Genomic DNA, 26,834 nt, shown 5'->3' with positions numbered 1-26,834 from the left:
CCATTATAACTAGACCTTTTAATTTTATTCCACATCTTTAAAGTTCCTCTTCCAGCTTTGAATAGGTTCAGTCTCAGATAGAGCTGATCTTCTCATTATTACTGGAAACTTTGAAGCTGTTTATCCCCAGACAGAGAGCTGAAGGTAGAGAGTCTGTAAAATTTTCCACATAGTGCAGGAATATGGGGAGAAAAGAATTCAGAAAGGAGATGCAGGGCCTTTCTCACGAACTTGAAATCCTGGCAAGCAGCTCCTTGAAGCTGTAATTGAAAATCAATCTGATATATAATTAAATTCTAGTCATCACATATGCACCAACTAGTCTCTTCAGCTCTTAGCTAAGGCAGCAGAGGAACGGGGCTATCGATCAGGGAGGGCTCCTGCGCCATCAGCAGCACTAAGTGGCTCCGCACGGGGCTGCCCTGATGCACCACTGGCAGGCAGCGCCACGCAGCTCCGAGACTGGAGGACAAACAGCCGACTCCAGAGAAGGTGTCCAATATTCCCTAATCATTTAAGTGCATTGCACAGCGAGCCCGGACTAGTCCCACAGTCTCTGTGCTGCCATCAGTCTTTCCAATAAATGAGCTTTGAGCAGGCTCCAGAGAGAAAAGGAAAGAAGGCTGATCAATTTTTTCCAATATTAGGTTTTCATTTTAACTTCTCCCCCTCAACTGCTACTTGGGTTAGGTGCTCTGTAATTGTATTCATCAAGGTCTGTCAACATAAATTGACAGCCCTGGTTTAAGGGCATAACTCTAGTTTCTTTACTAAGTCAGAGACAGAGAACTAGCATTGATTATTTCTTTAAAGAAGAGGAACTAGAATGTCTTTTTTCAAATTATTTAGTGTTTTTAAAGCCAAGCTATGCAATCTATACATGGCCCTTGCTGATCTACCTTTGCTCCTGACAAAAATTATCTTGTCTGCTGCTGTAGACACTTTTGATATTAGCATTAATATTGACTGACTTGTGTTCCTCTTCGGTGCTACATTATTAATTTGTCTAGGTATTTACAATGCCCTCATCACTGTATGCATTGAACCCTGCCAAAGTGTGCATGCTCACACACTGCCAACACAGAAAACCTTGCTACTTAGAGTAGCATCAGTAAATATCACTCTTATACAGAACAGGAACATTATATCTAAATGGAAAAGTAATCATGTCTAATGAAACAAATGGAATTCTTCAAAAATGTCACTAAATAGCTGGGCAGGGGGACTGTTTGACACAATTTATTTGACTTTCCAAAAGAGCTATTGATAAACTCCCTTAAAAAGCCCCTAAGAAGTAGGCATGAGACAGGGGGAAGAAATATCCCAAGCCAAACAGTGGTAAGAGCAGGGCTGATAGCAAACCCTGTGAGGCTGGGCTGGCGGGTGGGGGCTGCAGGCACTTGCCTGTTTAGACGCCTCCCAGTCCTAATTATAGGGCTGTTTTTCATGCTTATAACTTTAACTGTTCGTGCAGAAATTTTCCCTGCTGGTGCCTGCCTCAAGCTGGCTTGCTGTCTCTAAAAGAATTGTCTCTTCAAAACCAATCCGGCTCCTGTAGCAAGAGAGTCATGGAAAAAATGTATTCCTTTGCTACTTGAAAGAACAAGCAAACAAACTCCAAACCAGTAACTTTTTGTCTGAGACTCCAGTGCCCCTGTGCTGTGTCTGGTGTGTGCAGAACAGACTACCATGCTGCAGCGGTACCCAGCCCTCCTGGACCTTTGCACCCGTGGCCTGCCTCAGGCTGCCCTACTCACAGCATCCCACCCCAGAAGTGGTGCTGCCTGGTGCGGGGAAGCCCCCAAAAGCAGTAAAGAAATTCAATGCAATGTGGTTGCTACTAAGACAGCTATGATTCAGCGGAGGGACCAACTCGTCCTCATGTTGAGCATGACTCTGAAAGCAGAACAGGCCATGGGGTCCAGCTGGGCAGCCAAGTGCAGACAGAAGAAAAGACCTTGTACGTGCCCCCGGGGAGAATGAGAGAATTCAGGAAAGGACAGCAATTATTTTATTTGGGTGTTCTCCTTCTGCCGTGCATATAGCTGCTACACTGTGTCCTTGGACAATAGCCAAACCTGGACTTTTTCAGGACATTGGTCTCATGCTGGTTGTCGTTCTAATCCTCTGCCTTAGGAGGAGAGACATGGGCTGCCCCCTCCTCCTGTATTTTTGCTGTTGTCCCCAGAACTATTTGCCTTCCCCGTTTTCTTTTCCTGAGTTTCATTACTCTGCATCTCAGGGGCAGCTCTGTGGGTTTTTTCTAGGGATGGGCTAAACCCTGCCTTTAAAGGGACTGGTTAGGGACAAGTTAAGATGGCTAGGTAAGAGGAGAAATAGCAGAAAAACAGAGATGGGGACAGGAGGCCCAGATGGGAGATGCTGGGACTGCAAATCAGGCAGACTGATGCTGCGATGGGGTCCTGGGAAGCGGGGCTGTGGTCAGCAGACGCTCAAGGAGACAGCCGGGGAAAAGGCAGCCTGGAGCAGAAGGGGTCAAGCCCCGCCTCAAGTGAGCTATGGCACATTTCCCTCGAGAAACAAAACAATGATTGCTCAGTCTCATCATTCATCTGACATCCTCAGGCAAAGCACTGCATGCCCTGCCACTTTCCTCTTCCGTATTAGGGCTAACGGCTTGCCAGTGCTGCTTCGTTTTCTCAGGTGGCTAAAATCCATGTACCAAGTCCAGCTGTCACTGACAACTGCACCAGGGTCACAAGGATGCTGCCTGACGGTTGTATTTTATTGCTTTTTCCAGAAGGTCCCTGCTGAAAAAATCAGCGTTAAGAAACACAGTGTGAAAATGTTACCTGCAGTATTAAATTAAATGTTTATGATGCATAATTCCTTCTTTGCAATGTGTTTTTGGGACATGAAATAGTTCACTCATTTGCGCTGAGGTCAGTGAATAGTTTCTGCAAGAAAAAAGGTAAAAGGAAAACTGGAGCTATTTCATTTTGCCATGTTAAATATGAACTTGAAATGAAAGAGTTCATTTGCCTATACTTTCTTATTAAATGGAGATCGTAAGTATCTGATTTGGATTGAACAAAATGATGTTTTGGTGGGGGATAGCCCCATTTTCCAGCTGGGAAGCTAAGGCACAGAGGCTGAGGTCAGAGACTACCTGCTGAATTTGGAGCACCTACCTGAGATGCCAGGACCTTGATTTTCTGGCATTTGGCATCAGACTGTACTATGTATGTGCAGAGCACAATTTGCTTTGGTTCATGACTGAGAGCTTGGGAACTTCAACAAATCAGATCCCGCATCGCATCAGACAGCCAGGAAAAGAGACAACCCCCTGTTCCTCTTCAACATGCATGATCGCTCTGAGAGCCTTGGGCTTCCTCTGATGACTCTCTCTGCAGTGGGGCACTATTCCTTTAAAAAAAATCATATTCACATTTCTAAACAAAAAATAAGGAACCTGAGGGCCTGTAGTGCATTTTGCTACACAGTGAGGATCCCTCACAGGCAGTCGAAACGCTGTTCCTTTTTCTTCTCATTAAAACAATGAATTCCACTTGGGTTTGTGTAGGCTGCCTGGAAGGAAATGCACAGAGAAATAAGAATTTCTATTTTGACTTTTCCCAGCAAATTCAAGTCCTCAGTTACAAATTAAAAATGAGCCCAGGGGCTATGGAAATACCAAAGAAAAAGGGCTGTAAAATTGTTTTCCTTTAGAAGGAATAGAAGACCGTATGCAAACCCTCTTGAGCATCCTGTAAGCCTCTCTTACATGCTCACTAGAAACAGGTCTTCCCCTTATATTCAGAAATAAGAATTTGTGTAACTCCTTTGAGTTGGTTGGAACTGTTGTTTAACGTGCTTGGATAGGACTCACGTAGGGGCAGCGTGACTGCTTGGGCTCCAGTATGATCATAGAATCACAGAATGGTTCGGGTTAGAAGGGGCCTTTAAAGGTCATCTAGTCCAACCCCTGAGCATTTTGAGTAGAGTCTTTTGGCTTAAGTGATACCCACAGGTATGATTAGATTGGAAGCTCTCCAATGTAAAGAGTCATCGTTTTGTCCTGTGTTTGCTGTGCACCATTTCAGTATGGTGCCCATTCTTACATGTTGGTAATCATGTCCATAGCCCTGTGGTTTGCTGTGGTTCTCCCACTTTGCAGTCCATGAAAACCCTGCACCAGTAGCTCCTTAGTGTGCACTTCACTGTCACCAGTCCCTGGCCAGGTATCTTTTCCCCACTCCGGATACTTTTTTTCATTGCTGGCTATTTCTCTTTTTACAGAATATGATTTCCTCATGACAGAAACCAGGCCTTTTGGAAATTTGCTATCAACTCTTGGCACTCCTTAAAATGCTTAACTAATAAAATCATGGAGCCTGGTGCTTTTTCCTTTCCTGTGAATGGGAACAAAATATGAATTACCTCTCTTTCAAATTCCTCTACCTGGCTCAGTCAAATTTTGTCCTGATGAACCTTAAAAACCTGGATTTGAGCAGGCATATATATGGTAGTTGCTCCATCTTTTCAGTGCAGCACGATTCCAGGTTTAAGTCTAGTCTTTTCTGCCCTTCCCCAGCCCCATTTCTGTTTGCTTCAACTCCGCTTGAGTCATTTGTCTGCCTGTCGCTTTCTCTCTCCGCTCCTGGAAAGCGATTAGAATTGATTTCTGTAAGTATTTTAAATACTTCTGCCGGTCCCTGTAGGGCTGTCTCAGAGTCTGCATAGATTGCTGTCGGCTGGGATGGTACTGGAAGATGCTGCATTCACACCAAGGGAGAAATCCCTCTTCCCACATCCTTCTGTTTCACATTTCTTTTCTGGGCTTCTAAGCAGAAAATTTTCCTGATGCTTTGAAATAAATAGTCAGTGGAAATAAATATGAAATCCTGGCTCCATGGAAATCAATAGCAAAAAGCCTGCTTGACTTCAAAGGGCTGACCTACAAGGTTAATGGCACTAATTTAATGCTGCACATAAGATAAAACCCACTTGTGAGCCTTGTACTGTACCTGAGGAGCTGAGGGTTAAAATGTGACATTGTTACTAGCTGGTTTAGTTGAAACAGAACCTCATTCTTCTCATGGCTTGGACAATTGTGGACTTTGTCATCCTTTTCCTATAAGTAAGCTAATCTTTTTATTGATATAGTGCACACCAAGTACTACGGTGATTTGCGATGTGGGAAAGTCTTTTGTTGCAATTTCAGCATGGACCTGAAAGCAGCTTTAATGGCAGAAATGGAAAAACCAGTTACACGGGCCAAATCATTATTCTGAGAATTCCTCCAAATGATATGAAGGAGTACAAGCCCTAAAATACAAAGAGATTGCGGAAAATCTGTAGGCAGCATGTGAATCACATTGTCATACTTCTTTATGGCACACATGGCATCACACACTCTATTTAAATCAGCGCCCGGCAGACCAAATCCATTTGGAAGAAAGGTGATCGGTTCTGCGGAGCTGCTGGGTATGAACCAAATAGGTGTGGGAGACATGCCTGCAGTCATCTGTGGAAATGTCAGGGCAGAACAGGGGCATTAGGAAGACTCCAGAAGCTGGATGTGAGGTTTTAATTTTCGTCCTAACCGGACTTAGAAAGGTATTTCTCTAAATTCAAGTTAACCGATTCAAAGCCTTATTGCTTTGGGTCACATTTGCACAATGGAATTATAAACACGTATTTGAGGAAACCTGAAATTAAGTAGTTAATTACTATGTTTCAGGATTTTTTTCTTTTTTTTTTTTTTCCAAAAGAGGGCCTAGAAATAAGATCTGGGTGGCGAAACGATTCATTGAAACATTTTTGACATTCAGTCAAATGTCTTAAGTAATCTGACAAACTGGTGGGATTTGAAACTGCTTTTGTTCTTGTTAAGGCATTGTTCATCTCTGCCTGCATAGTCCTGCCTGCCCCACTTCTCTCTCCGTAAGAGCCCTGGTTTGTGCACAGCAGAGGAGTGCAGGAGAAAGCCATGGTAGGGCCCAAATGGCTTTCCTGCTGAAACATGCCTGCACCCCACCCAGACAGAGGGATGTCTTAGCCAGTTTATTAGCCAAGTTAGAATAAGCAGGTGGTAATGTCCATCTTCAGGTGCATTTCAGTGGTTTTGCAGCTTGAAAAGTAAAAAGAATTGTTGTAGTGCTATTTACTGCCTTACATTAGCAGCCCAAAGAAACCTAAGAGCAGCATCTTGATTTGGCCATACTGGGAACCCCGTCTCAGAGCTGCCTTGAGTTTATTGTCGTTTTGTTATTTGCACAGACTGTACTGGGATACCAGGCTGGGCTTTGTAATAACTCCGTCTTTGGGCAGAGGTCATGGGATTTGCCGGCAGTTATGTTCTGTCCTTGGTGAACAGTCACACTATGTGCAGGGAGGTTTCAACATAATCTCCCTCCCTGCAAAGGGAATTTCTTCAAAGGCTGCTTCCTAGCACAACTCCTGCTACACCAGGCTGGGGATGGGAAGGCATCTGCCTCACCACTGCCTTTCCTGCCAGTTGTGAGGGGACTATGAGAAGGTCTTCAGAAGTGGAGTGGGTTGCATTAAGCCTAGACAATTGCAGACTTTTCAAGCTAGAGTTTTGAACTCATCTTTTTCTGCCACTGCAGCATCTAAAAACATGTTCTCAAAATGTTTTATCCAAAAGTCACAGTTAACAGTTTTCTGCATTACGTAATTCAGTTATTGCCCATGTGTACTTTTCATTCTAAAATCACCCTATTTTTAAAAACTTTCTACAGGAAAGGCAACATCAGAATAAAATATTAGTATGTATGTATACTATGGTAATGAATACTCTGTTCAGTCAATTATAGCCTAACAATTCAGATAATTCATATGATTTTCATACAGTGCTATGGGTGCCATGGGTACTATCTGACAAGGGGTCATCAGAACTCATTATTACATGGTGTGGAGCAGTTGTGCAAGTTATACTGCAAAATGGAGAAAAAAAAAGATTAAATTCACTAGCAAAGCATGTTGCTTAAACATTTGCTAAACTTTATGCTTACAAATATTTCCTGTGTACTCAAAAATCATTATGTGTTTTTGAAAGCTTCACAACATCATAGAAACTTGTTGAAAAACTTGTTGAATTGGATCTCAGCTGTAATTCTTACAATATGATAGTGGATGATTTGGGTAAATCCAAATTATTATTTAACATCCCTTTCCTCTTTGAATACAAAGGAACTGTCTCCTTAAAACTGTGATCTGATTAGCTGGACACAGGGAGTAAAGTCTTAGTTTGTGTAACTACTTTATTTACATATACATGTGTTTACCTAAGTTTTTCTGAAGGAGAGCATGACTTCTTCTCTATGCTGTTCTGCATCCCAAATTACTCACAAAATGGCAGTTTCTCCTGTTCTGAGCAAGGAGAGAGACCTTCCCCAGCCAGCTTTGGACTCCAACAGCACAAATGAGTTCATGCTAACAGCTTCACGTGGACAAGCAATGTACCTTTATTGTTTTAAGCTAGCAAACAGTGTAATAATATGTATTACCTGAAATCTCATTAAAAGTCTCTTTTTTTAATGAACTGTGTGGGAGAAAAGAAGTGATTCTGCTTTCCATGCACTGCACTTCGATCTGCCCAGGCTGCAGCACTTGCAGTGTGTGCATCCCCCACTGGGCAACTCTGCAGAGGTAGTAGTTGCGTGACCACATTTTCCCTTTTCACGTTGCTTTCCTGTCCATGCTCCTGTGAGAAGTCCTTTAACACCATTATACTATGGGTCCAGTGGAAAAAAACCCTGCAATTCAGCCACATGTGCACACAAGTGCTTCCACGTTTATTTTTTGATCGAGCCCTGCTGTCTGCTCTTCCACTTAAAACTGACTGGAACATTTAATCTGTGATCACAGAACATACCTGAGGTAACCACGGCAATGGTAAAGTGATGTGCAGAAACTATTTAAAGTGTTTAAGCTTATTTTCATGACATTTAGCAACTGGAAACAACAAAAATCTCATGTGATCAGTGTATACTTTGCAGACCATCAGTTACCATGTCCCCAGCCAGCAAAATGCCACTGCGGTACTTGCCTTGCCCCACTCCTCAGCTCTCATCCCTTCCCCTGTGTAGGGGGCCAACGGGCAAAGATTTGCAGCTGTCAGAGTTTCTGTCTCTATTAAGGATCTCTTTAAGACTGGGCAGCTTGCAAAATGAAGACATAGAAATTAATATAATTTTCTCTACCTTTCTGAAGCTAATAATAGTTTTTTGGGGTCTCTTCAAATCACAAAGTTTCATCAACAGCAAATAATAAGGGATGTCTTGTTTCCATTAGGGTTAATATCACGATTTTGCCTGATTATTCTTAGTACATAACTCAGTGGAAACAATGCATCTTTTGTAATAAAGCTTCTACCAGAAACCTTGGATGTTTTACAAGAAGGAAACATTGGCCAAGACTGCAACATAAAAATGTGGTGTATGATTCCTATATAGATGTGTAGTATTAATATATGCTGCCATGCCAAAAGCTTGGTGGTATGCCACATTCAGGATGGGAGGGATGAGGGAAATGTATTTTTCTGCTGCCTTTCCATGCCTTTTTTTCAAGTGAGGGATGTAGTACAATATATTCATGTAATAATATGCTTAAAATCACTTGTGTTCAAATGAAGCAAAGAGCTCCAGAGCATTCACTGCATCCAAAACTATGCCCTTACGGTTTCAATTAAAAGGAAATTATTTGCTTTGTGAAACTTTGCCTGGATCTTTAATTCTTCCTCATTGTTTGAATACAGCTCTAAAAAGCTACTGTACTTGAAGTTGCTAATCAGATTTCAGTTGGTAACAGTCATATGTCATGTCATATCATGTCACACGAATATTGGTGATTCAGTCCAGTCTGCAATAATGAAGGTTTCATATCATCTTTCTGGCCTTTGTAATACATAGTTTATGCACTCCACTGCCCAAGAGTATTTTCAGGTTTTCAGATGACTTTTTCTGATACTTCCCAACAAAGTGGCAGGTTAATCTTTCAAAACATGGCATTGATTACATTAGCTTTGTGCCGAGCATGTGCTATTGATCTTTCCTTGACAAAAGAGGAATGAATATAAAAGCAAGCAGCAATGGCCAACTAGTCATTAACTGCGAACTTTCCTATACTCCTTAACTGTCCAGTATAGTAAGTTCTTTCTAAACAGAGCATGAAAGGAAACGACATCCAACCCAAAATGCATAGTGTACATATGTCACTCTATGCCCAAATCCCCGGTGTGTAGTGGTGGTTTTGTGCAGTTGCAGTTACACAAGGCAGACTCAGTGTACATAGCTGGTGGGTCCAGAGGCTCCACCTTCTGTTTGTTCACTGGTTTTCTTCTCAAGAGCTCAGTCTACCGTACCTTCATCTTCTATTATTTTTCCCTGCGTTGGCAGCAGCTGTGATGATCCAGAGTATTGCATCAGCCACTCAAGGGAAGCGGGTATTTACTGTATTGTCCCCAAAACCTGCAAGATACCAGCATCCTTGAGCCGCAGCTTCGTGTTGAAGTAAGCATTTGTCCCTTCCGCGGTCCAGTGTGAATTACTGCAGCTGCTTTCAGGAGACGTCCACTTAACACAGCTTACAGCAGTCTCCTCCTGCTTTACACCATGCTCCTACTTACTGAGGGTGGGAAAGCTCTTGTTGACTTTTTCACATAGCGGTATTTTCCTCAATTCCACATAAAGAAATGAATTGTTGCTCATTTAGATATGGCGATATGAAGTTGTGACTATCAGCTAAGCCACTGAGTAAAAGAAGTAGGGTTTTATCTGAAGTGCTGCGCAGGAGCAGATGTGTATCTTGTCAGTTTCTCACTTTACCTTATGATATTTCATTGACTAATTGATATTGCGACGAGGGAACTGCTTCCGAAAGAGTCAATTACTTAGTCCAAAATGGCTAATAAAAATGTCCTACGAATTGAAATGTAGTTCAGTTTGAAAGGAAATTATATCTCCCTGGAGACTAGTAAATGGTTTGGGAAAAATGTGTTCCACTGTTCTCTTCTTTGTTGCAACAATATATGCTGGAAAATATCCTTTTATTACATTTGGTTGACTTTAAAGACATACTGGTTCAAATAAATTGACGGGAGAATAAACCAAGAATGACTTCTTGTGAATGCTGCTAAATTAAAATCAACGAACTGCAGGCACTCAAGGCAAACGAGTCTTCATCTACTCAACATTTCCTTGGGCATTTTGCTGGCCAATTTTGCAGCCATCGGCAAACCAGCAACTTTCTTTTCCCACAGGCTAGTTGTTGTTGCTTTCTGTGGTTGTCACCCCTAATATTTTACTAGCTTCTGTTTTGTTTCTTTTTCATCCACTGTCATATCTGATCACATCACTCTAAGAAATCTTTCCAAGAGCAGTCAGACCATCAATAACATCTGGTTTATCTCTGTATTTTCCCTAGGTTTGGCGTCTTCAGCATCATAGTTTATGAGTGTTTTTCCACCTTAATCAGTCAGACCACTTTATGAAGATGGGTAAACAACATTATCTCCACTTACCAGCTAGAAACAGTGATGCAGAGAGAGAATGAGCGGCTTCCTGAGGCCACAATGAGTCAGTGCCGAGCTACCCAAAGATCCTGGTCTCCTAATGCCCAGCCCATGTCTGACCTGCTATGGCACGGCTCCTGCATCTGTGGGAGAAGTGAGGCCAGAGCCTCACGCAGCACTGGTTGGTTGCTTTGGGTCTGCTGGGCATTGGTGTTACGGGTGAAGGAAAATACTTGCTGTCAGATTTGCAAAAATGAAAAAAAAAAAAAAAGTGTTTATTAAAGTGTTCCCTAAAAATTATTGAATAATATTATCAACAAAACTTTTGATGTGAGAACTAAATGCAGTTCAGCTGCAGTTCGGCAGAGATTCCCCAGCTGGTTTTGGCTGAGATAGCCTGGTGCTAGCAGCCATCTGGCTGTATCAGTGCCTTGCCAAGACACAGGTGCGTCTGTGGGAGAAGTGAGGCCAGAGCCTCACGCAGCACTGGTTGGTTGCTTTGGGTCTGCTGGGCATTGGTGTTACGGGTGAAGGAAAATACTTGCTGTCAGATTTGCAAAAATGAAAAAAAAAAAAAAAAGTGTTTATTAAAGTGTTCCCTAAAAATATTTATTGAATATTATCAACAAAACTTTTGATGTGAGAACTAAATGCAGTTCAGCTGCAGTTCGGCAGAGATTCCCCAGCTGGTTTTGGCTGAGATAGCCTGGTGCTAGCAGCCATCTGGCTGTATCAGTGCCTTGCCAAGACACAGGGCATCGGACCAGCTCAGCTATTTCTAAGTTATATTGATGCCATTTCTGAAGGAAGTGAGCCTGCCTTCCAAACTCCCAGGATGTGTTGAGGCATTTCTTGCCAAGTAACATGCACAATAGGTTAGTTGTGGTGTGCTCTGGGAGATACAGCCTGTGTAGAGATCCCAGCCTTTATTCCTAATTATAGGGGAATCCCCAAAAAGCTGAGATGTGGGTGGGTTTTATACTTTTCCAAAAGCCAGAGAAATCTACATTTTCCTTCCCCTCAACCTAGATTAATGATTTCACAGCTTGTCAGTAGCCTTTAAATAAGGTTAGCCTCTGGCCTAAGAAGTTTCTTATGGTTCCTCTCCAGCAGAAGAACTGGTCTATACTTGCCCTGTTGTAATCTTTCTAGAAGTATCTGCTCCTTGCCATGGTCAGAGACCTGAAATTGGAGTAAGATGGACATTTGGCCTGTCATGGTAATAAAGTAAAATTGAACTTTTTTGGAAACTTCCATGCTCATGCACATAGAAGGACAGAACCAGAGAATAAGTACAGTTTTGTGGTGTACCTTTGGTAGACTGTGTCAAGTATTAGTGCCCCAAGTTTGTTAAAATCAACAAATCCCATTTGAAATCCAGAGCAGTGAATGGCCTGTATTTATCTCATTTGTTTAAGCTATGATGAAGAAATGGAAGCACAGCATCCTTTGATGTGAATTTCATTCCTAGAATTAAAATTTCCCGTTTTTCTCTGTTGCTGATGCTTTTGATTTCTTGAATTGTTAAAAGCCATATTATTTTAGGGTGATATAGTTTAACTGAACTGTCACTCTTGAAAACATTAATATCAAGAAATCTAGTCCATTGTAGTTGTCCTGTCAAGACTCCCTCTGCACAGATTGCAGCCAGTTAAACGAGGGCAGGAATTCTTACAAAGGGTTTTGGACAGAGAAATATCTGACTTCTTATGAATACGAAAAGCATGTTCAGTGTTTGTTGATAAAACACCAAAGAAGCAAGCTTGTTTTTGAAGGGTATTGCGGCAGCTTGTGTGGGAAAATGCTGCAGTTCTGTGTTTAGTGAAAATATGCAAATGTGCCTGGATTGTAAGCCTAAGTGTCCAGCACGTCTGCTGCTGTGTTTCTACATGACAGTCCACTTTCACAGTTGCTGTAGCAGCACTACTCTGCAAGTATGAATAAATAATAAAAGTTATGACTCCAGTATGGAGATTTTGTATGACAGCGAACAACTGGTTTAAAGTTCATTCTAGCTACCGTCGCACGCGGTCGGCTTTCTGGTTCCCTCTTCTTGGGCTGAAGTCTTTGGTTTGCAGTAGGCATCCATTTTATCACCAGTGAGTTGTGAGCCCGTGTAAGCACCCATGACATACAGCAGAGCCCTTAGAGTGAAAAAGCTTTTTGTTTTCTTCTCCTCATCTTCACTGAGCATCTGTTTGGCTGCTGCTTGATAAGATGAAATGAAATTAGTGAGCTTTAATGCCTTGGATGCAGGAACAAAATACACAATTGTGAAGTAACTGATAAAAATGACATAACGTTATATGTGATTCCAGCTTAACACATGCGATATGGTTTCTGCAAGAGTCAAACGGTTTCTTTCAAGTTAATATTTTAATGCAATAGGAGGTCTTTGCCCTGAGAGAGTCTGACTGGTAAAATCCCAGATGGGCTCCACTCTGTCTGTTGCTTATTCTCACAAGACTATCATGAGGGCCATTCAGAGAGATGTCTTTTCTCTTTCAAATTAACCCATCATGAATAAGCAGTGGAATCTTACTATCAAGTCCCTGCAATCCAGCCAGTATCATCTTTCTATTTCCTTTTCATCACTAATCTAACTGACAAGATACCAGTTTTAAAGAAGATCTGTGGAGAAAACAGATACACTGACTTTGCATTCTGTTGCTTCTTTATCCTGTGTGTAAAGAAGGTCTGAAAAAGTGTTTGTTTTGGGTTTTTTTAATACCTTGTCAAATCTGCCCGCATGGTTTTATTGGGTGATTTGTTGACGTGACAGAGGAGAAGCTCTTACTGGCACCCCTCTGACGTTCCTTTTCAGGCCATTAGATAGATATCATCTACAGTGGGATTAGGCTGTGCTTGAGGGCCTGGAAGAGTTAAGGTTCTCTTGGGGAACTTGAGTTTGAAAACAAAAATATCACAAAAGCCAAAGCATGAATTCCATTTCCCTTTTACATGAACACCTGGAGTGGTGAAAATAAAAACATAAAGCCTCAGTATCATAAAACCTCCTGAAGAAACTGATAGAAGACAGCTAGCTCATGGCATCTGAGCGTGCCCTCCCAAACCCACAGTGGGGGAAATGGCAGGAGAGGAGGATGTATGAGCAGAAGGGCTGTATCAGGGCAGGACACAGCCCACAGTGCTTGGGGATCTCACACTGCAGTTACACATGTGGTTTCTCTGAAAGAAAAGCTGTTTAAAAAATCCCTGCTCCAAGCCGCCATTCTTACTGCCTGCCCTGCAGTTTACCGTCTCCTTCATCGTGCCATTATACTGCTTGCAGAGCTTTCTCAACCAGACATGGAAACAATGCATTAAAGACAAAAACAACCCATGCAAGCCCACAACTTTTTCTTGGAAGGTTTCTTAATTCAGATAGTTTCCATGATTTGCATTATGGCATGGTTTAACAAATAGTTGCACTGGTGCAAGCAAAAAGATGCCGAAATATAGCACAAGGACAGAAACAACAGGCTGGGGGCAAGAGCTTCTTAAACAAGCTTCACTGTTATGGAAAACGCTCTCCTAACTGCAGCCTGGGGCAGTGCTATACCAACTGGGCAGCTGTGGGAAATGCTTTTGCAACTGAAGCCTCCTTTATTCTTTCAAATGTTGTTGTTCCCAGCCCTTTCTGTAATAACACCACCAGCAAAAGCTGAAGTGTGGACACAGTTAGAAAAACCCATGCAAACACTGGTTCAAAAAGTTCTGGAAAACAATTGTTTTCATCAGTCCTATCAGTCCTGCTTCTTTGCTTCCGGGGGGTTGGTCGGAGAGCTACAAAATGGAGGAAGGGCCTCTGAAGGGAGTACTGAGCTCTCTAACTGACACTGAAACATTTTTCAATTTGTATGTTAACTACTTAAAGTGATCTTAGATGCACCAGGTTCCCTTCCCATTCACCATGATGTAAGCTCATGGTGTAAGACACGGCTCTCCCCATGCTGTGATCGCACCAGGCTCATGGTCAGGGCTTTCCCAAGCTCTGCTGCAGCCCCGTGCTGACTTTCTCCCATGGGGGACATGAGCAGTGGTAGAGCCACTGTCTTGGTCATCTCCTCTCGTATCTATGGCACTGGAGGAAGAGGAGGAGGTGCAGGGAATGGGGTCAGTCTGGCAGTGTCCCTGCTAGCATCCCTGCTCTTTTGCCTAGGGGGTGCTTGGGGAGGTGATTGTTTGTGCGTCTTCACTGAAAGGGATCCATTTCAGGTTTCCCATTTTAGCCTTGCCTTTGCTTACTCCGAGACACACACAAAAAAGTCCCTGTAACACTGGTGATTCCAACAGCTGCAAGAGTCTTTGCATTTAAGATAATGCTTTGCTCACTAATTTTAGAAGTCTGCTTTTCTAAACTAATTTTTCCTCAAGCTGTAAGATCTTGGGCACATGGACCTTGTCTATTTTTGCATTTGTACGTTTCTTAATATATGGGGAGCTGATGCTGTTTAGTGTCTCTGCCACAAACATAAGAGATGCAATAGTGAAAAAGAAACCCCAAGGGTTGTCAGCCCTGATATGGATAAATTGCAGCTCTGGGCTTTGCCTCAGTACAAGCTGCAAAATGTTATTCAGTCACTTGAGTATGAAGTACTTCCCCTCCCACCCACTAATATCTCTCAGCAGCTTCCTGAGAATAAGATTGTAAACTGTGTATATGGAGCAATCCCACGTGTGTGCTGTTCCAGGATAGCCCTAATCCTTCCTGAAGACACTTGGAGTATTTTTACTCCTCATTTCTCTCCTGTTATATGTCTACCCTGACAAGCTTGCAGCATTTGTATTTGTTCTTGAGTGACATGATTAAGAAAAAAATCAGATGTCTCAAAAATTTAGAGACTGCGAACAAAGAGCTAATCATAACTGTTCAGTCCTCACATAGTAATTACTCTAAGAAGGGTTACTGAGGTGCCTCATTGTGCCTTTGCGTATCTTTTTTTTTTTAGTCTATTTTTTAATGCTTAATCACAATTTCCTAGATTTGGATTGCCTGTCTGGGGCTAATAATAGTATTTCCTTAATATTTTACCCCTAAGCTATGATACAATCTCAGACTTAACACCAGGCTAATACAGATTTTAAGAGCTAGAGTGCCTTCCAAACTATCCACATTGGATGCAGGAGGGGCTCCAAACTGCGATATCCCATTGTTCCAACATATGGAAATCACATGTGAGAAAGCCCAGTATCAGAGTTAATATCTGCTGGGCAGTTTGGACAACTATTCTGCCGTAGCCTATAGAGTGGCATCACAGATATGTTGTAGCATATAATAAAAAAAAAAATGCAATAGAGATAAACCTGGTAGCTGTGATTCAGTTTTAGTATTACTGCTGACACGGGAGAAATTAGATTGTGATTCTGGCTGTTTAGGATGGTGAAAGCAGTCTAAGAAGCTAAATCAAAGAGGATTTGAGGGACTGTGAGGGCAATGGATCAAAACAAAAGCAATTCTCTTCTTTCCCCATCTCCTTCTCTACCCTCTTTGAGCCTGTTCTAAGTCGCCCCTAGCAATTTTTTTTTAAAAAGGATAGTCATGCTTAGGAGGACAGTCTTCTTCTAAACTAATGCCAGCGCATTGGTAATAGCAGCTAAGAAACAGACGAAACACTGAAAAATCTGTTCTTTGTTTTCTGTGGGAAGAGATTAAGATCTGATGGTAGGGATTTTTTCTTAAGCAGCAACAAGTAAATACATTTATTAAAGATTACTTCAAAGCCATGTATATTCCAGCTCTATGTATAGTTGTATTCTGTGATAAAGGCTAAATCATCTGCATTGGAAGCAATGGGATTTGGATTATGTTCTTTAAGGATCTTGTGCTGTATGGTTTGAAATAGATGAAGAGCCGCTACTTCATTTTAATAAAGGGACCAAAAGTGTAACTGTGGGATGATGACTAGGTGTGACTCAGATCTGCAGGACTCTGAGCCATCTCAGTCCTGCAAATCACTTAAATGCATGCTGAACTTAAAGCAAGTGAATGTTGCCCTTCGCCCCAAGGGTCTGCAAGGTCTGCTCACCTATAGACACTGATGTAAAGAACTATGATTTCCTACAGCCTAGAAGGAGGCGAAGATCCGCCTTGGCTCACAGGAGGATGGATAAGCTTATGGTCAGGCGCATGCTGTGGTTCCCAGCAGATGCAGCTGAATGGGCTCTAAAGCTGCTACTGCTTTCCCAGCAGGAGAAACTATTCCTGCTTTCAGGAGTTTAGAAGCAGATTTTTATAGGAATTTGAGCTTTACCCTCTTCCTCCAGAGGAAGTAAGCACCTTTAAAAACATTCTCTAAGAGAAAACGGAATGAGCACAACTATGGGAGTAATCAGATGTCTGGGATCTCCCTGCAGCTCACTTCTGCAGTGCAGTGTTGAGGTGATAAGGGAGGGAAGGGCACTTGCAGCCATTTTGCAGTGTTTCTGCACTCTTGTGATACGCTCCTGTAGGGTTCATTCTTTATCAAGGTATGTTGTAGTAGGTGTATTATATACCTGCTCTGACATGTTCCTGCAGAAAATATTCTAGTCACCAGCGACCGATCCCATGTGAATTTAAAAAAATATTTATTAGGAAATCAGATGAAAGGTAGCTTTATGCAAGCCAGCTACAGTTGTGAAAGGAAACCACAGTCTAGATGAAAGGGAACGCTTAGTCCAAAGTAAAACATGTACTGTGTTTGGTCACATCCCTGGCGTGACAGAGGACGGCTTCCTACCCACAAATGATGATATTGTCTTCAGATAATTGCTCCCTTATCAGATAAATCACTGAATTTCTCATTAAGAAACAGGTATATTCTTCTTGGGGACGCCGTGGTGCCAGTCCATGACATGTGGGTGGGGACAGAACCCCGCCATGACACCGGCAAACCTGGCCAGCTCCACTGGGACACTGGGCTCAGCATTTCCCAACAGTTTCCTTTTGTTCACCTTGATGGCGATTTCAGGCAGCGCTGCAAATGTCCTGTAACCCCAGTGCCTCTCACTTGTTCCTGCTGCAGCACTGGGAGCTGTGGGTTTTGGTGCTGCCAGCTCTCCCTCTGCACCCAGCGAGGAGAAAACCATGGCCTTGTTGGAAACTGCTCAAGTTCATTTGGATAAAGGACACTTGTGTCTCCGCATTGCACATTTGTATGTGCACACAAGTCAAAACGGGGGGTCTGAAGCTCTTATGGAGTCCAGCAGCCATGTCCGAAAAGTGCAAGTGCATACTTCTGGGTATTTTGGAAGGCTCTGCTGTTGACCCTCATAAATGTGCAGATGCATGTATGATGGACACCCCTCACACACTGCGGTCCCACGTGGTGTCACTCAATCTGCATCACCAGAACTTCAGAAAGTTCCCCACGAGGATGAGAACTGGAAGCTCAGGGTCATTTTTAATATCTGCCTGCAAACAAAACACTTCTACACCCAGAAGTAAGGCTGCAAGTGTATTTCTGTTGCGTACGGCTCATTTCCAAAACAAAATTAAAGATCAGAGACAAGAACTCCATACATTAAAACTTTCCTCAAAGTGGACGCTGGAGTAGATAACACTGAGTGGCTGAGGAGGTGGCCTGTAAGGGAGGCAGCCTCCTGAGCACAGCCAGGCACTCCGGACTGCCATTTCACTCACGTGCCCAAAGTAGCATTCCAATGAAAAGGTGCAGAAGTATATAAAGGATTAAAATTACCCAGCATTTAATGGGAAAGTGATTTTATAAAGACCTGGTAGGTCAGGTTGGTGTTCCATTTGTGTCTCTAACATGCCCTCGTTCAGATGGTCCCTATGGCTCAGGATGGCTTTTATCACTCTAGAGTGGAGTAATGCTTTCACAGAAGAATGTTTTCGCAAGTAATAGTGAGTAGTACTAATGAATGAATAAATTTCTGGATTTTGCTGTGTTTTCAGATAATTCAGAAGCACACATGTAAAATTAATCCACTCAATGACTAATTGTCAATTCACCCAGCTGCAGTTGGGTTGATCAGTGACTTTCTTTTTAAATAAGTAACTAAATAAATGTAGATTGCTGGTTTTAATTTTGTCAAGATGCCTCAAGAAAGAACCAGGGAACTACTGTCAATGGTTGGCTATTTCTCCAGAAAGCTTTCAACACATCTTGTGGCCTCTTCTCCATGCCAAGTACAGAGTATACGTGAGCCTTGCTGTAGTAAGCAGCTTACCAGATTAATTCTGGTGGGAGGCTTTACATTTATTATTACGACCTTTTACTGTAAGCACTGATGGGGAACCTAGAACAAATTATTACATGCTGAAGCTCACATGCAGTAATTTGATCACAGAGAAAATATAATGAGGAACTTATTTGTATTAGCCTAACGCCATTGATTAAAATTGAATTAGTCCTGATTTACACCAGCCTGAACTGAATTAAGCCAATAATGCTCATGTCCATTCAAGGAAGTACTGTGAAAAGATGCCTAATCAGTATGACTACTGGAGGAAAGGTCATTTCTTTCTTATTAGTTCAAACTTTGTCTATCATGAATGCTATGGTAATTCCTCTTTGTGCTACAAATGAACTGTCAGCCTTTCTAGCCCCTGCAGTAACTTTCAACACTGATTATACTCGAGATCAGCCATTCATTCTGACTTTTAGCACTTAGTATTTGTATGAGAGGTGCCGTAAACTATCTGGATCTAATGTACTTTATGATTGTAAAGGAAATGGTAATTCAAGTCTTGCTTTTTAAATAAAATTTTTATCCTATCAGTAGGTTTCAGAGGTGGTTGTAGCTGGAGCATATTATCTCATTTTGAATGGCCAGTTTAAAGAGGGCTTCTCATTTAAACAACAGAAAAAGTCTTTTCATTGACAAATATTGTAAGTCCTTGGATATCTGTTTTGTGCCCTTAAGGGACAGCTTACTGCAACTGCCCAAGTCTGTAAGTAGAAGACAGGATATTGTCCACATAAATTTTAAAAAACTTTGCAACCCTTAAATCAAAAGAAGAAGTTTTCATATTTTTCAGAAGAGCAACTAAAACCTCTTCAGGCGTAATTTATGCCGTTGACATCCATTGCATATATAACACCAGGAAGTCTGGTTTTAATTCATGTAATATTCCTGGGGAGGTGGGTGGCTTAGTTAATAAACTTGATCTTTCACCTTCGGAATCAGATTGAGTTCCCCTGTTGAAACACGCCTGTCTTTAATTTGGATGCTCATTTACTTATGAAAGTTACCTGCTGACCTGCAAGAATCAGAAATTGATGTTTAACACACATCACCAAGTCCACAGGCAGATGTGCAGTGAGAGGAGCACAGAAGCGGTCATCTGCCCCAGGCAGAAAGCCAGAGGGGCATCCTGTGGTGGACCAAGAGAGCCACAGGCATGGGTGGAGGGGAGGAAAACCATGGCTTCACCAGGTTATCATTATAGATGTAAGGAGACATTTGTTGCTACCTACATCCTGAAGCGTCTAAGGCTGGAGACACATATCCTGTCCCTCCTCCCCCGCGCTGCCATGGTTGGTCTGCTCAGGGGGTTGCCAGCACCCACCTGCTCCAAAGGGAGCAGTGAGCCCGGGGTGGCAGGGGGACGGCTGCTCCTCGGCGGGTTGTTCAGGGCCGTCAGGGACACCACTGAAGACACTCACAGACAAAACAACTCAACATTTACAGAGCATGCCCCTTGTAAGACGGAGGCCATCAGAAGCAGATATTTTTTTAAAGCAACTGACTCCCACATGCTAACCCAAACCCCAGCCTCAACCCTACTATAACCAGGAAACAAAGCCCTTCAATAACAGAGAATATTCCACCTTGGTGCCCACACACACCAGGTCTCTTCCCAGCTCTCATGTCCCTGGGGCATTCAGCAATTAAAAGGTTCCTGCATGCCTTAGATTCCTTGGCTCTTGCTTGGAGAAATGAAATACCCAGAAAACAGTCCCTAAAATAAATGACATCATCAAATTTTGACTCCTGTTAACTCAAGACACTTCAGTGTCCTTAACACAGTCCCTGACCATAAAGACAAGGGGACCAACCTCTACCCCTGCCCTAGCCGGCCGTGCAACAAGGCACCAGGTCACTTTGTCAGGGGCTGAGAAAGGCCTCCAGCTCCCCTAGCAGCAGAATTACATGTTACTTTATAGGCCCTGGACAGTATTACAATAATTATGACTTGAAATACAGTAGATTCTGGATCACTAGGCTAATGCTTAAAGACTTTAAGCATCTTAAAGTGCTAGACAAGGACCTAGCCTACCAACAAGTGTCTGCTCACTGACTTTCTGTGCTCTGCCTGATAGAGCAAGAATAGCCTGTCTGCCTGCTTTAGACAAAGAAACCCTAAACCTAACCCTAACCCTAACCCAAACCTGAAATGTGCCTGGGTAGCAGTTCAAACAGCAAGAGACCCTCTGCTTGATGTGCTACAGTCCCCTCTTACATCCCATCTCCCTGTCCAGCCACTGCAGGATGCTGCAGTAATGATCATAGAATCATAGAATCATAGAATAATTAAAGTTGGAAAAGACCTCTAAGATCATCGAGTCCAACCGTTGACCCAACACCACCAGGCCCACTAAACCATGTCCCTAAGCGCCTCATCTACACGTCTTTTAAATACTTCCAGGGATGGGGACTCAACCACTTCCCTGGGCAGCCTGGTCCGATGTTTAACCACTCTTTCAGTAAAGAAACTTTTCCTCACGTCCAATCTAAACCTCCCCTGGCGCAACTTGAGGCCATTTCCTCTCATCCTATCGCTAGTTACTTGGGAGAAGAGACCGACACCCACCTCGCTACAACCTCCTTTCAGGGAGTTGTAGAGAGCGATGAGGTCTCCCCTCAGCCTCCTTTTCTCCAGGCTAAACAACCCCAGTTCCCTCAGCCGCTCCTCATAAGACTTGTTCTCCAGACCCTTCACCAGCCTTGTTGCCCTTCTCTGGACACGCTCTAACACCTCAACGTCCTTCTTGTAGTGAGGGGCCCAAAACTGAACACAGTATTCGAGGTGTGGCCTCACCAGTGCCGAGTACAGGGGCACGATCACTTCCCTAAAATGCTGTCCTAAATGATGTCCTAAAATGCTTTAGGCTCCAGACTCCTAAACAGCTTTAACCTCAAATGTACTCAGGGGACCAGCCACTTCCCTAAATCGTGACGTGAGTGCAAGTGCCCCACTAAAAGCAGCCCTCTCCCTGCCTTTCTGCGTTCCACAGGTTGTGACAAGAATAACCTGTCTGGCTGCTTTTGCTTCTCTGGCTTAACTGATTTCAAGAATGGGATGGCCCCATGGGCTACATATCACTTTAGGGGTAGATTTCTCATTGCAGAAGTTAATGCATTTAAAGACATTTTTACTGAGGCATCCTGTAAAGCCTAGGCAATAAACTATGGGGGCTGAAGGCTGTTGTGTCCTGCTATATAATTGCATTTTGCAATACATTTCAGGTTAGAGAAAATGAAGCAGCCAAACAAGTTATACTAGCTGTATCCCACACAGACCAGAAAGATAGGGAGAAGATTTATACAAAGGGAATCCAGGTTTTTTATGTAGCTTATGGTCGCCTGGGAAGTTATGATGTTAGGGATGGGATTACAGTTAGAATATAGGGATATAAAGCATCTATTTATGCAGGGCACAGAGTGTAAGAGAGACATCTGTTTATGGGCTTAAGGCTGGGGCTGTCTTGGAGTATATTTACTACTGTCAGGGTGATGGTTAGAGCTAGGGAGAAACCTAAAGCAGCCTGAAGGGCTGTCCTTGCTGCATCCTGCAGCTCCTAAAAAGGCAGGAAAGGACAGAAGTTAGAGACACTCAGGTAAGGCAGTTCATGGTCCTGTCTACATAACTGCCTTGGTTGTGGGGTGCAGATCCCAATGCATTTAGAGACATTTTTCTTAAATTGCTGTGCAGCAACGAGGCTTTTGGAAAGAAGAGTTCTGCTCTGGAGATTGAAGTCATTACATCATTGTGCGTGACCCAGTGTCTTTTATATTCCAAGAAAAGGTCCCATCAGGAATGAGGGAATATGCTAAGTTAATGTCAGGTTTAAGGTTTGAGTTGGAGAAGATATTCTCCAAGAATATTTCTTTCAAGATATTGAAAGAAAATATTCTTGATGCCTTCTGCAGAGCTAGGGGGGTTTTATGGAGAGGAGTGGTATTTGAGGGGCAAGATCCTTTTATCATGACTTCAGGTAGGTATGGCCTTTTGGTTATTTCTGAGCTTATGGATAGGGATTGGTTGTGAGACCCAAATGCCTTCCCTGTGGGGTGGTGTAGGGGCCAGGCAGAGGGTGAAAACCTGGTGATGGGCTGAAGGCTGTCCCTCATGTCTCTATGTACATGGAGAGTCCTTGGGCATCCCAGGCTGGGACTTCTGGTTGGGAGTAGGGATGAGGAGCTGGAAGCAGCCAAACACATTTTTCTTGCTGTGCATGCAGAGTTCAGAAAGATGAGGTGAGAAGAGGTGTTTGGCAGCCCGGAGCCCTTCTGCGATGATTTCAGGGAAGGTACTGCTCCCCATCCACCTGCCTTTGGGCTCCAGGTCTTGATGTGCCATCTTGCATGCTACAGGCAGTAAGGGTCGAGGCAGCTGATAGAAGAATTGGGAAGCTTAGTTTGAGTCCGAAATAACTCCTGCTTAAGTGCATTTCAGGCTGGGTTTGGGTGGGGATTTGGAGTAAAGCTGGAGGGAGCAGAGTGGTTTTACAGAACCAGATGCAGCCAGAAAGTTTATTATTCTTCAGTACTGCAGAGCACAGAAAAATTTAGATGGGAACAAGAGCTCTGGTCCTTGTATTGTTATTTACTGTATAGGATAGACAGCTTTTTGGTTATGTAGATCCTGTCCCCATCCTTCTAGAATGAAGAAGGCACAGCAAGAACAGACTTTCTCCCTGCTGTAGTTTCTTAAAATGCAACCCTAACCCCCCCCCACCTTGGTTTAAGGCATTTTGTTATGAAAATCACAATATACTCTCAAGGTGAGATGTCTCCAGGAAGCCAAATGGTACTTGAAGTCATAAACAAGCTCCTGGACCTCACATACACCACTCCTCCCCATGATGCTCTTCCACCTGCGGGATGCAACAAAAATAACCTGTCTGGCAATTTTGCCTCTGTATCCCTAACCCTAGCCTGAAGTGCACCCACATAGGAGTTCAGAAACTAAGAGTCAGTCTAAGCCCTTCAAGTCTACTATTAGCTGCTTCTCCCTTAGTGTCTGCAGGATCCATACCGATACTTTTACCTACATTAATCCCCGGGCCACATAAGGTTCCCTCAGTCTGGTAGGTCATCAGGGAGCCAAATGCATCCCTCCCTCTAGCCCACTAATACTCATCCTTGGGTCCTCACAGCTCTGTGAGAGTAAGTTTTGAGTCTATTAGTTTCTCTAACCCTAAGTCTAACCTTAAAATGAGATTTTCTCATGGGACAAAGTGCTACCTTAAAATGTAACATACGACTTCAAATTTGAATTTCACAAGTCCTTTCTTAAAAAGTCCCCAACTTCCTAGACATAGACCTATATAGTGAAAATGATCCACCTGACTGCTTTAGGTCCTAACTGTAACTCTAAATCATAAACTTAGCATGAAATGTAGAAAAACAGTAGTTCATAGCCTGGGATACCACAGAAGGTCCTCACACCACCAGTAATCCCTCTTTCTTTTTCATCCCTGAAGAAAGTCACAGTAATGATAGCGCTAGCTCTAACCCTATCCCTGGCCCTATTTACCCAGTCAGTAATTCAGATGTTCAGAGGTAGCATGAGGCCTTCACCTCATAAATTTGCAGTATTGTCTTACAGTGTGGGCCTTGGAGGACACCACAAAAATAAAGTCTTTAAGTGTACTAGGTTGTAGCACCTGAAACCCCCAACGTGATATGTAGCCAGGTCATTTCTTCTTCTAATTCACAAGACAAACCCTGGAAACCCCCCTAACATCAGTCCTATCCCTAACTTTCCAGACTTTTCAGGATGCTGCAAAAATAAACTGGCTGTTTGCTGTAGGTTTTCTAACCATAACCCAAGCCCTCACTGTCCCTGGGGTAACTGTAAACCCGCACTAACACCAGTCCTTTTCTGTGTTGCTGTGCCCTACAGGGTGCAGCAAGACTGCCTTGTCTGGCTGCTTTAGGTTGTCTAACACTAGCCATAACCTGAACCTTAACCTGAAACATGCTCTGGCGCATGTAGTAGATCACCCAACAAGACACAACACAAGGCCTTCAGCATCACTAACAACAGCATTGTCTTGTACTCTTTTTACTGCAATATGTCCTAACAACAATGCTGAGAAATGCATTAGGTCCTAGAACTGAAGCTTAAACCTGGCCTGTCTGTTGACTATATTCAATGGCAACACAGGGCAGAGAACCCTACTAATACTAGTCTTCGTCATATCTGTCTGGGCCCTGTGTGATACCGTTAGACTAGTGTGTGTAGATCCCCTAGCTTCTCAAACACTAAACCTAAGTTTAACATCCACCTATTTGGCAAGGCTTCCGGGTCAGGAACCCCACATGATACAGCATTGAGTGGTACCACTCTTCTCCACAATGATCTGGGATCTGAAAGATGCAGCAAATGTAGCTTGTTTAGATGTGTTTTCTTCTAGAATAAAACCTGATCCTTCCTCTAAGTCATAAAGAAAGGAAGCGGCTCATACAACAAAAAGCAATATAAGATGCCCAGAGCCCCTCTGCTTCAGTTTTTCTCCCAACCTTTCCATCTTCCTCAATGCTTAACAAATATAGTTTGTTCTTCAAGATGCTTTTAGTTCTTCATCCCTAATACAAAACTGTAGGGTGCCCAGGGACCTGCCATTATATAAAAATGAAACAAGGCTGAGAAGTACTTATAGTACTTAGTATATTAGTTATTTTCTAGACTCTGCAGAATGCAGCAGTAATTAATTTATAGAGTTTTACATTCCATAACACTGATCCTAATCTTAACTTTAAAATTACCTAGATATTGATCTATATTGTCAAAGGCAATGTAGTATCTTCATAGTATCTTCAGTACCACCAGTAGCTGTCTTGACCCATACCATCTCATTGCTTCAGTACACTGAATTAAAAGTATCTGGAGGCTTCCAGAGGCTCACTCATACCATCCTCCCTGCCAATCCTTTCTGGCTTCTGCATGAGGAAGCAAGGAGTGCCTACCTGTGTCTTCAGGATCTGGATTACTTGCCTCAGTCCTAATCCCAAACATAAGTGCACTCATGGGGCCACATGCTACTTTAAATCTTAGTATAAGGACTTATAACATTAAAATGAGTCCTCACTGCACTTTTCTAGACTCTTCAGGGTGTAACAAGAATGACCTGCCTATATTTTTAGGTTCTAGAAGTCTAATCCTAACTGTGACACACTAACTTTGAGTTAGAAACTGCCAACCCTTCACTGAAAAGCAACATAAGGTGTAAGACCCCACACTTTTTCTCTAGTTATATTCTGGGGCCCTGCAAAGATATTTCAATTAGATGAAATGTAGATGCTTTACATTTTTAAATCATTAAAATGCACTTGACCCACTCCTGTGTGAGAGGCTGGCTGGCCTGGACTCTGGAACCGTGCACTAACATGTACGTGGTAAACTAGTCTATGGTACTCAAAAAAAAAACAACTCAAAAAGCCAAAAAGGTATTGGGTGTAAATAATACTAATCCTTTACCTATCTTTGCTGGCCTAGCAGTCTTCAGTTAAAACATTTCTATCTGATATACTTTCCCATATCCACACAACAAAATGAAACAAGACCTTCAACACTACTAATATTGGTCCTGTCCTCAACTCTCTGGACTCATCCTCGTGCATGTAGCAATATAAACAACTCTAGATTAGTTTTATTCTGAATCCCCAACCTTAAACCCTATCTTGGTATATAGCCATACAATAAAAGAAAATGTAAGATGTCTGCTAAACTGATTCTACATCTTATGCTACCTATTTGTGCCTTGTAGCTTTTTTGATAGGCTATATTATAATCATTAGTCCTAATCCCAAACGCAACTGTCTCTTAATTATACCCAGAGGAGTATCCCCCACAATGACAATGACTGTAATACATTGATTGGTGTCTGTCAGGTCTTGTCCTTTTTTTGAGTTTGGGGGGATCTTGCAGAATTCTGTTGTAAAAGAATCATAGAATCATAGAATCATTAAGGTTGGAAAAGACCTCTAAGATCATCGAGTCCAACCGTCAACCCAACACCACCAGGTCCACTAAACCACGTCCCTAAGCGCCGCATCTACACATCTTTTAAATACTTCCAGGGATGGTGACTCAACCACTTCCCTGGCCAGCCTGGTCCAATGGTTAACCACTCTTTCAGTAAAGACATTTTTCCTC

This window comes from Aptenodytes forsteri, unplaced genomic scaffold (genome assembly GCF_000699145.1).
Source record: "Aptenodytes forsteri isolate BGI_AS27 unplaced genomic scaffold, ASM69914v1 Scaffold336, whole genome shotgun sequence".
NCBI classification, from domain to species: Eukaryota; Metazoa; Chordata; class Aves; order Sphenisciformes; family Spheniscidae; genus Aptenodytes; species Aptenodytes forsteri.
The sequence above is the reverse complement of the archived record's forward strand: the minus strand, read 5'-3'. Positions refer to the sequence as shown.